The sequence below is a fragment of the Ictalurus punctatus genome, chromosome 15, assembly GCF_001660625.3.
Source record: "Ictalurus punctatus breed USDA103 chromosome 15, Coco_2.0, whole genome shotgun sequence".
Taxonomy (NCBI): Eukaryota; Metazoa; Chordata; class Actinopteri; order Siluriformes; family Ictaluridae; genus Ictalurus; species Ictalurus punctatus.
The window spans coordinates 21,910,227-21,920,226 of NC_030430.2; the positions used below are offsets into that span (position 1 = coordinate 21,910,227).

General features: G+C 39.7%; 1 protein-coding gene across 9 annotated transcripts in view; it reads right to left on the reverse strand.

Moving 5' to 3' along the window:
* eya4 (EYA transcriptional coactivator and phosphatase 4) overlaps window positions 1–3,680 on the reverse strand; it is a 57,400-nt gene extending 53,720 nt beyond the window's left edge. For 3 of the 9 annotated variants that reach the window (XM_047160583.2, XM_053686122.1, XM_017487272.3), the window contains exon 1: window positions 3,099–3,676. The gene's annotated coding sequence lies outside the window, so the exon portion shown is untranslated. Of the gene's footprint in view, window positions 1–3,098 lie in introns of all 9 variants that reach the window. The other 6 variants (XM_017487274.3, XM_017487273.3, XM_017487276.3 and 3 more) reach the window with 4 other exon arrangements.
* Between the last annotated feature and the right edge of the window lie 6,320 nt (window positions 3,681–10,000).

Genomic DNA, 10,000 nt, shown 5'->3' on the forward strand with positions numbered 1-10,000 from the left:
TCTTTTAAATATAGATGATGTTAGCGTGTGCTAAGTTCATTCTCCAGACTAAATATGGTGGCATCGCTGACCGAACAAAACTCGCCACCGTTTAACATTATTAAAAATAAAGCCAGAAAACGTCGTCTTGAGCAATACCGGAGGAGAACCATGCTTCCATCCCCTAAGAACCTTTTGGTCGATTATTCTTTCAGCATTTTTATTGGTGCCATAATGAAGTGAATAGTTATTTCCCAGTTCTTTATGGGAACGTTTATACAACAACTTACTGAAAGGTTCTTTAGGGAGCAACGCTTCTTCTGGCATGTTAAGTCAAACACATTTCCCCTTCAATGCCTTTAAAACTATGTATATTTTAGACTACAGGAAATTAAACTATCCTATTTAAGATGGTACCTCTCATATTAGCATGGCATGTGGAGTTAGCATTAGCACAGCTGCTTGGCAATGTGCCTGCATGCTAAAATATTTAGTAACGTAATAAGGTAGGCTAGCCCATATGGTTTTGGATATAGGACTGATGACGTAACCATGGTAACTTATAGCTAGTGTTGTCACACTCGTGTCCCACAGTGTTTTATTCCTCTTATACCTCAGAAATTTGCCAACACGAACAGTTTTTTTTATTTTTTATTAATGAACAATGCCATCCTTTTTTTTTTTCTTTTTTTTTTTTTTAAATGCATTTGTAGTTACATTTAATCTTATGGAACGTCCATGAGACAAGTTAGTTCAGGTTATCCCTTATAGCTGCTATAAAATAAAACTTGTTTCCTCACCAGGTTCTCTTTTTTTCTCTGTTTTAAAGTAAATTAGACAAAAAAAACAAAAAACCCTTGTTTTATTACTGAGAAAACAGAACGCACAAACTCCTCTGTCCTGAAGACTTTCCCATGGAAGATATATTACTAACTGTTAAAAAGCACTGACACTGGAGACTCATTCCATAAAGGTTAAATAACTAACTAAATGGATAACCATTATCCACTGTTCTTTGTTAACTAACAACACATATTTAATCGTTTATTATTTATTCTTATATCATGTGGAGTGTCTTCCATAGCCTACAAGTACGTCCGAATGAGCTGTTACTATAGTTACTGTGGAAATGATAAAGTATATGAACCTGTGATTTGACTGGTCAGAGCTGCTGTTATAGAAAAGGAATCGATAACTTCTGATTAATCCGATTCAGGAATTCAACAGCACTGTGGTGTAAAGCAAATTTAAAAAAAAAGAAAACGATCTATTTATTTATTTATTTATTTTAAATGTGTGTGTTTCGGATTTTTCCACGATACCAGATTGCATTCCTGTATATTTCACTTACATCTTTGTAACATTGTGTAATTCATAGAATTTTGTGTTTTACTGTATGAGGGACAATTCTGGGATTTATTTAAACATTTTTTTAATATATATATTATAAATGTCTGTGATGTGTTCGGATAAATAAATCACTTGCATTAAACTAACAACAAAGGCAAGGCATATTGTATCGGTTCAGAATTTGTCCATTTTTACAGAAATCGAAAGACAAAATGTGCTTTAGAATGTAACTTGAGAAGACCTGATATATATATATATATATATAAATTAAAAAAAATAATGAGTGTATTTGAACTTTTAAGAGTTTAAGATGATGATCTCCTGCCAAAAATCGCACTAGATGTGAGTGCGTCATCAAGTGACCAAGTGCCCTTCTGAGGGTCTAGACCTTCAGTATAATGCGTGATCAGAGAGTGTATCAAGCTTTAACTTTACAACGCACTTATTTCCCAAAGAGTTAGTTTTATTATGATTTCTGCTGTTCTGGGTTCGGATTAATTGTGCGGTTAAGTAGTGTATGATACCGTGCTAAGTGTGGCCTCCACCTCCTCCACGTCCTGTGTGTGTGTGTGTGTGTGTGTAATCTAATCCGCGGGTCCTCGTCTCCGTTATCGGGTCATTAAAGGCAGAGTCGCTACCGAGAGCGCGCGCGAGAAAGCGGCCCACGGCCAACAGCGCGCGCCACTGCCGGGGCACCGCGGCGGGTTCGGTGTCGGGATGATATTTCTCCGCCGTTTGCTTCGTATCAAATACAAAAACACACACACGGCACGTGGGAAAACGGACGTGACGAGTGGGGTCGGTATAGCCTACAGACAGAGGAATCTCACAACCGCGCGCGCGCGTGTGATGGAAAGATTAATAATAATAATAATAATAATAATAATAATAATAATAATAATATATTGCAACATTTCAAGTTTCTATATTTTAAGTGATATGTCTGTGATAGGCTATAAATGTCCCCAAACACATTTGTGGTTTAATAAATAAATATGAAATGAATGATGTTGGGTTCAATATTATTGATTTTTTTTTTTTTTTTTTAATATATGAATGCTGTGTGAATTCTACATTTCATCCAAACACGCGCAGAAACTGATCAGGATGATGTAACTGGTCTGATGGGTGACTGAGGCCTGGGCTATTTGATAGAAATGTCAAATATAACAAACGTTTCATAACAAACGCTATCTTGTGCAGCCCTCATTTATAGCCTATTCAACGTGTTCTGATTATGAATAAATAAATAAATAAATAAATAAATAAATCAAAAACATGAGATCTGTTCACACTACACGAAGAAATCAGATGTATTTTTTTTTTTTTTCAAGAAGACGTTTATGAGCTCGGGAGGGAATGAGTGATCAGTGTAAAGCACCTGAATGTGTACAAGCCTAGAATGAAGATCTGGTGCAGTGAAAAAGGCCTGTCGCACATCGTGGAGGAAACACACACACACACACACACACACACACACACACACACTGTGAGGAAAAAAATTATGCGGTTGGAGTTTGCACCAAAAATCGACTTGTTCTAGGCTAAAATCAGTAGTTTTTAAGACTGTCACAGCTGAGGCTATAATTTTTTTTTATATATATATATATTTTTCCCCTTCAATTCTGATTCACTTTAGTAAACTGCGCGTGCCACTGATGATTACTGAACTTTTTTTTTTTTTTTTTTTTTACTTTAAAATAAATGAATTTAAGATTTAAAGAGCAAACATTATTACAAACAAAACAAACACACCCTGATGCACTTACTCTGCGGAGTTGTTGTGGTCAGAGATGTCCGAAACGGTCCAAACGGTGCGTCTCCGTCCACTCCGTTTACATGCTCGTCCAAAACTATTCACGCGCTCGAGCGACCGGGAGCGCGGCGCAGGCAAAAAAAAAGAGAGAGAGGCGGCTGTGCGGAGAGCGCGCGCACCGCTGTCAGAGCGAGTCCTCCTGCACGACAACTTCACCGCAAACTCAACCGACCTACCGCACCGGAGCGGAAAAAGAAAGAAAGAAAGAAAAAAAGAAAGAAAGAAAGAAGAAGAAGAAGAAGAAGAAGAAGAAGAAGAAGAAGTAACTCTAACAGTTACGCACAAATACTCAAACCCGCACACACAAGCGCACACGCACAAACGCACACGCGGGGCCTTGCGCGCGTAGGCTTACGCGTATTTGTCGTATTTCCCCCCCTTTTTTTCTTTTCTTTTTTTGTTACTGTTGTTTATGTCTCTAAAGTTAGCTCGGGCGCTCTCGCGCTCCACTTCATTATTAAATCTACAGAGCTCTCGCGCAGCAACATAGCCGAGCCGCCTTCACGACGCGCATGCGCCCAGCTGCCACGCGCCGAGGAACTGCTGGCTCGCCGCCAAGTCAGAGCGGAGAGGGGAACAGGGCCTGGGGATGCCAGCACCACGCGCGTATTAATAGTATGGCCCAAGTGATCCACTGAGCCTTATTTACCCCGCAAACCAAAACCGGGATGAGTTAGGCTCCTTAGCAACCCGAGATTAACTCGGATTAAGTCCATCAGGAAGCTCGTGTGTGAAGTAGCCTATGGGCGTGAGAAGGAGTGTGTTCTACAGTAATACACAGGGTGTGAGAATAAGGGTGCAGTGGGCTATCATGCTGGAATATTATCATCAATATGCAAAGTGTTATAGTCTAATAGGATAAATATGCAGTGGTGTAGGTGACAGGTTGAAGGTGCGTGCAGTAATATTTACATTTAGCATTTAGATTTATGTTTAAAATTCACACTGAAATTTACAAGAATTGCTGGCTAAACAGTTCAATCAGAATGGTCTCAAAAAATAGTCAGACAGAAAAAACCTTTCTTTTCTTTTTTTTTTCTTATTTATAAAATTTAGGACCTTTTACATAGTTATACAGGAGGCATAATATTAGAAATACATGTGCAGTATAGCAGAGTGGCAAGGAGTTTGTAGGACTGTCATGGAAACATCAGATGCATGACTTTGTATGCAACAAAAAAATATGATGGAAATATGTGTTAAGTCAAAGATGATGAATGATTTTTTACCCTCCCCCTTTATAAGAAAAGGATTTCACAGCATTGTCTGCTGTCCCTTAACGGTTCTAAGAGTTTTTCCCTAAAAGAAAGAACCCCCCCCCCCCCTTTTTTTTTGCAAGCGAAGAACCCTTATTTATTTAGCAAAACAATTTAAAAAATGAATTGTTAACATGTCACATTGTTATTAGGACACTATAGCTTAATATAAATTCTTAGAACAGGGTTTTTTTTTTACCCTTGTGATGGGGAAACATTGATGTGGGGTTTTACATAGTACCTATAAGGGTTTCTACAGAGCTCTTAAGGGTCCTAAGACTGCCATTTAAAATAATAATAATAATAAGAGGAAGAAGAAGAAGAGGAAGAAGAAGAAGAGGAGGGGGAAGAGGAAGAAGAAGAAGAGGAAGAGGAAGAAGAAGAAGAAGAGGAGGTGGAAGAAGAGGAAGAAGAAGAAGAGGAGGAAGAGGAAGAAGAAGAGGAAGAAGAGGAAGAAGAGGAAGAGGAAGAAGAAGAAGAGGAAGAGGGAGAAGAAGAAGAAGAAGAGGAGGTGGAAGAAGAGGAAGAAGAAGAAGGAGAAGAGGAGGAAGAGGAAGAAGAAGAGGAGGAAGAGGAAGAAGAAGAGGAAGAGGAAGAAGAAGAAGAAGAGGAGGAGGAAGAAGATGAAGAAGAACAAGAGTAAGAAGAAGAAGAAGAGGAGGAAGAAGAAGAGGAAGAAGAAAAGGAAGGAAAAAAAATAATAATATAATAATGGAAAATGTTATAATTTGAATAAGCATGATAATATTTCACAACATGATAAAACCTTGTGATGCTTAATATTACCTAATAAGAAAAAGAAGACAAGGAAAAATAAGAAGAAGGAGAGAAAGAAGAAGAAGAAGAGGAAGAAATAGAAGAAGAAGAGAAAGAAGAAGAAGAAGAATAGAAGAAGAAGAGGAGGAGGAGGAAGAAGAAAAAGAAGGGGAGGAAGAAGAGGAAGAAGAAAAGGAAGAAAAAGAGGAAGAGGAAAAGGAAGAAGAAGAGGAAGAAGAAAAGGAAGGAGAAGAAGAGTAAGAATAAAAGGAAGAGGAAGAGGAGGAAGAAGAATGTAAGAATGGAAAATGTTATATCTTCTGACGCTTAATATTACCTAACATCTCAAAGGGATACCTGAGACTGAAGGGGTTGAGCTGACTAGAAAAGGGTATAACAGTAAGAAGATTATTAAAGAATATTAAAACCAGTACTAGTAGTGTAGGTAGCACAAACACTGGGAAAGATGGAGGACAAAACACACACTTCTTATCCAGCAAGTCAAACATGATTAAGAAAACAAATAAATTTACTTCACTCTAAAGTGATTTTTAAAATGGCTTGGGTTTTGAAAGATTTGACAGATTAAACCCTGTCACAATTTTTCATCCTGTAGAGTTCAGCAATCTTTGTTCGCTGATATCTTTGCAGCAGAAACCCAGGATGAAGTTGCTGACCACGCTGATCCTTGAGCTCTCTCAAACGCTTTTATATTTTGGCTATTATTAGCATATTACTCGCCATGTGTCTTATCACGGCATCTGAACAGGATGTGAACGTACACATCGGATATACCCGATATAGATGTGTTCATTTGGCAGTTTCCGCGCAGCTGCGAGACTTCGCTAGTCAATACACAAACAAAATAACCTTTTCGATCAAATTGTGATGGACAGATTGACCCGCTGCTCCACTTATGCGGTGGAGCACGTAATGGGGTCTGATGAGCGTGGGATATGAAGTTGGACATAACGGACTGCCAAGGAAAGATTTGTGTAAGACAGTGACATCACCTTATGTCTGATCAACCTAAATTACTCATAGGCCATAACATGGAGGAGTGCCCAGAACACACACACACACACACACACACACACACACACATACTCTCTCTCTCTCTCTCTCTCTCTCTCTGTCTGTCTCTCCATGTCTCTCTCTCACTTGTTTCTGTTTCTTTGCTGGTCTAAATGACAGTCAAAAGACAATGAGAAAGACAGAGCATGAGAGCGAGAGAGCGAGAGAGAGAGCGAGAGAGCGAGCGAGAGAGAGAGAGAGAGAGAGCGAGAGCGAGAGAGAGAGAGAACATGTGTTCATATTCATCCAACATGCTTTAGCATGAAATATATACCAGTAATCATTAGAAAGAAAGACAGAGTAAGTGAGTAGGAGGTGAGAGAGAGAGCGAGAGAGAGGGAGCAAGAGAGAGAAACTTATACCCCTCTTTGTTCGGACCACGATGTGTGATGATTGACGTACTGTTCTTTAAAGATATGAAAACTCCATGCTGTTATATGTATTGCAATAGCAGGAGGTAGCATTGATCCTAAACTACTCCACAGTATGCTCTGTGAAAACTTGGCACCATCCCTTACTCATATAGATTAAAAAACAAAAAAACGTCCATAATCAGATGTCAGCTCAGACTCATACCTCATACACACGTTTGCTCTTTTCCTTGGAATACTGGAGAAATAAAGGCAGTGAAATTGCAGGATGTGGGGCTGAGTATTTATTTCTGACAGCTGTTGCTTGGAGGGTGAAAAGGTGCGTATATGAGCAAGTGGTCGCTGGGGTGGGGCAGGGTGTTGGTGGTGGTGGTGTTTGGTGGTGGAGGTGGTGGTGGTGGTGGGGTTAGGGTTAGGGGGTTGTTCAGCCGGAGAGAGTCTTATTTATAGACGCAGGCGCTGTGCTTGCTGTGCTGACGCTGTAGAAGCACGAGATGCCACCAGAAGTGTCTGTCAAACAAATTAAAAATACTCCGAGTGGTGGCGTAAGTGGTGCCTGCATCTGGCACGGTTCCAGCCTCCCTACCCCCCACTCCTCCGATAGTGCACTACCCTGAACATTTACACTTTGCGCAATAAAGCCTGAGATGGGTTTTGGACAAACTGACACTGTAATACGCTCCAGATTTAGAAAAAGTCCAGAAAATATCACAGACAGTGACGTTTAAGCAGATTTCAACAAATACATATCATTTATTATGTTCTAATTATGCTCCATTTCTTTTTTGACACATACTGTTTGACCTAGGGTGTTTAGTTCTTACAAACTCCCAGGTGGTTTAGACATTTCCTTTCCTAACTACATTTATTTCCTACAAATTTTTTTTTTTTACTGCAATTACATTCATAAATGTCGAACTTTAACATCATTTAAAATTCTGTTTGAAGTCAATAACATTTTCCAACATAATAATATTATTCCGACATAATAATTCCCTCAAAAATATCACTAGACTACAGAAAGATCACTGAAAATGAAGATTTTATGAAGATGTCAACTAGAAACACACCACATCCCTTTCTTCCATGTCCTGCGTTTATATGTTGGAATCGGTCTTTTATCATTTATGGCACTGAGTTACAGTTAAAATGTTTTTATTCCTCTTACGCCACAGCACTCGCAGCATGTCGTACTTTTTATCCATTTATGGATACCTTTAATGTTGTCGAACAGCCATGAAACAAGTTCGTTTCTGTTATAAATGATATAGCAGATAGAAATTGTCCTTCCATGACCGGCCTCTCACGCAGTTCATCGTGATACCAAGAAACTGCAATGTCCTGGGTCCTGAAGACTTTCTCATGTCAGAAAATTAAAGCTGCAGCTTTACCATTACCTTTATAATGTGCTGACTGTAGAGACTCTTTTAAAATTCTCCTTCCAGAAAACTTCACCATATCAGCAATTATACATCTTATGTTGTTAAATAGCAACATTTAAAAAATGCATTTGTTATTACTAGTCTTTGACTATGTGGAGCATCTGCCATACAAGTACCTGTGTAATCTGTTACTATAGAAATGATAACATGTAATTAATAATAATAATAATAATAATAATAATAATCCATCCATCTTCTATAGCGCTTTATCCTTTTCAGGGTCACGGGGAAACCTGGAGCCTATCCGAGGGAGCATCGGGCACAAGGCGGGGTACACCCTGGACAGGGTGCCAATCCATCATAGCGCACAATCACATACACACACACACACACACACACCCATTCATACACTACGGACACTTTAGACATGCCAATCGGCCTACAATGCATGTCTTTGGACTGGGGGAGGAACCCGGAGTACCTGGAGGAAACCCCGTAGCACGGGGAGAACATGCAAACTCCACACACACAGGGCCATGGCGGGACTCGAACCCCCGACCCTGGAGGTGTGAGGCTAACCACTAAGCCACCGTGCGCCCCTAATAATACTACTACTACTACTACTACTACTACTAATAATAATAATAATAATAATAATAATAATAATAATAATAATAATAATAATAATAATAATAATAATAATGATGATGATGATTTGCACCCAGAAGTCTTATCAGGGCCACTGTTATAGAAATTTATCAACACCTTTTGACCAATCAGAACTGAAAATCAACAGTGCTGTGGTATAAATCGCACGGTAACATGTTGAACGTAACAAATGTAGCATAACAAGCTGACGTGATCATTTGTAGCACGAGGCTTTTTCTCTCTAACCAACATCCATCCATTTTCCATACTGCTTATACTACTCATGGAGGCTATTCCAGGGAACACGCGGCACAAGGCAGGGTTCGAACCAATCACAGGACACAATCGCACACACTCACACACACTCACACGACAGTTTTGAAATGCAAATCATGTCTTTGGACTTGGGGAGGAAACCAGAGTACCAGGTGGAAACCCTTGAAGCATGGGGAACACGTGCAAACTCCACTCACACAGGGCTGAGGCGAGATTCGAACCCCCAACCCAGGGGTGCGAAGCAAATGTACTAACCACAAAGCCACCCTGCCCCCCAACATATACAATCCTATTGGGTAATGTTCCTTAAAGATGTGCTTCTTAAAGTCCACAAAGGCCTTAGATTTGTCGCTCAGGAAAAACTCCTGAAGGTTTGACGTGTTTTCTATCTACAAGCGGTACAAACAGAGCACCTTTACAAAATGAAGAACCGTTTAATAATCCAAAGAACCTTTAAGAGTGCAAGAGTGTGTTTGGAAGAACACATCTACAGTAGGTCCTAGGTTTTTGCATGCATTTGTTCTACTGTACATCCTAGCGTGTATAACATTTTTAACACCAAGTCTTAACTTGATAACTCCATGCTTGGAGGGGAAATTCCGGATCTCGAACCCTATAGAATTCTTCAGTTTGTCGTTCCCCTGGAAGACTGAAAGGTTCTCTATAGAACCCTACAACAGAGAGCTCACCTTATAGAAAAGGTGTTCAGTAGAAGAAGCTAAGCAACTTTCAAGGGTGTACATGAAAGACTTAAAAATGGACAAAGTGATAAAAAAAAGGAACACATCTACGCAACACACACACACACACACACACACACACACACACACACACACACATTCTGAGTGTACGAAGCTGCACAATTCATTTCACTGAAGCACCTCCAGACTCCCCTCGTGCTCCATTTATCCAGGGAGGATATTTTATTTTAAATAAAAATGCAATATTTCATAAATCAAACACACACACATCCATGTACACACAGCCACGCAGTTACCTCATAGTTTGTGTGTCTGTCAGATTGGGGAGGTGTATGTTGTTGAGGATCAGTCAGTGGCCCAGGAGAGCAGCTCTCTGATGGGGTTAATGAAC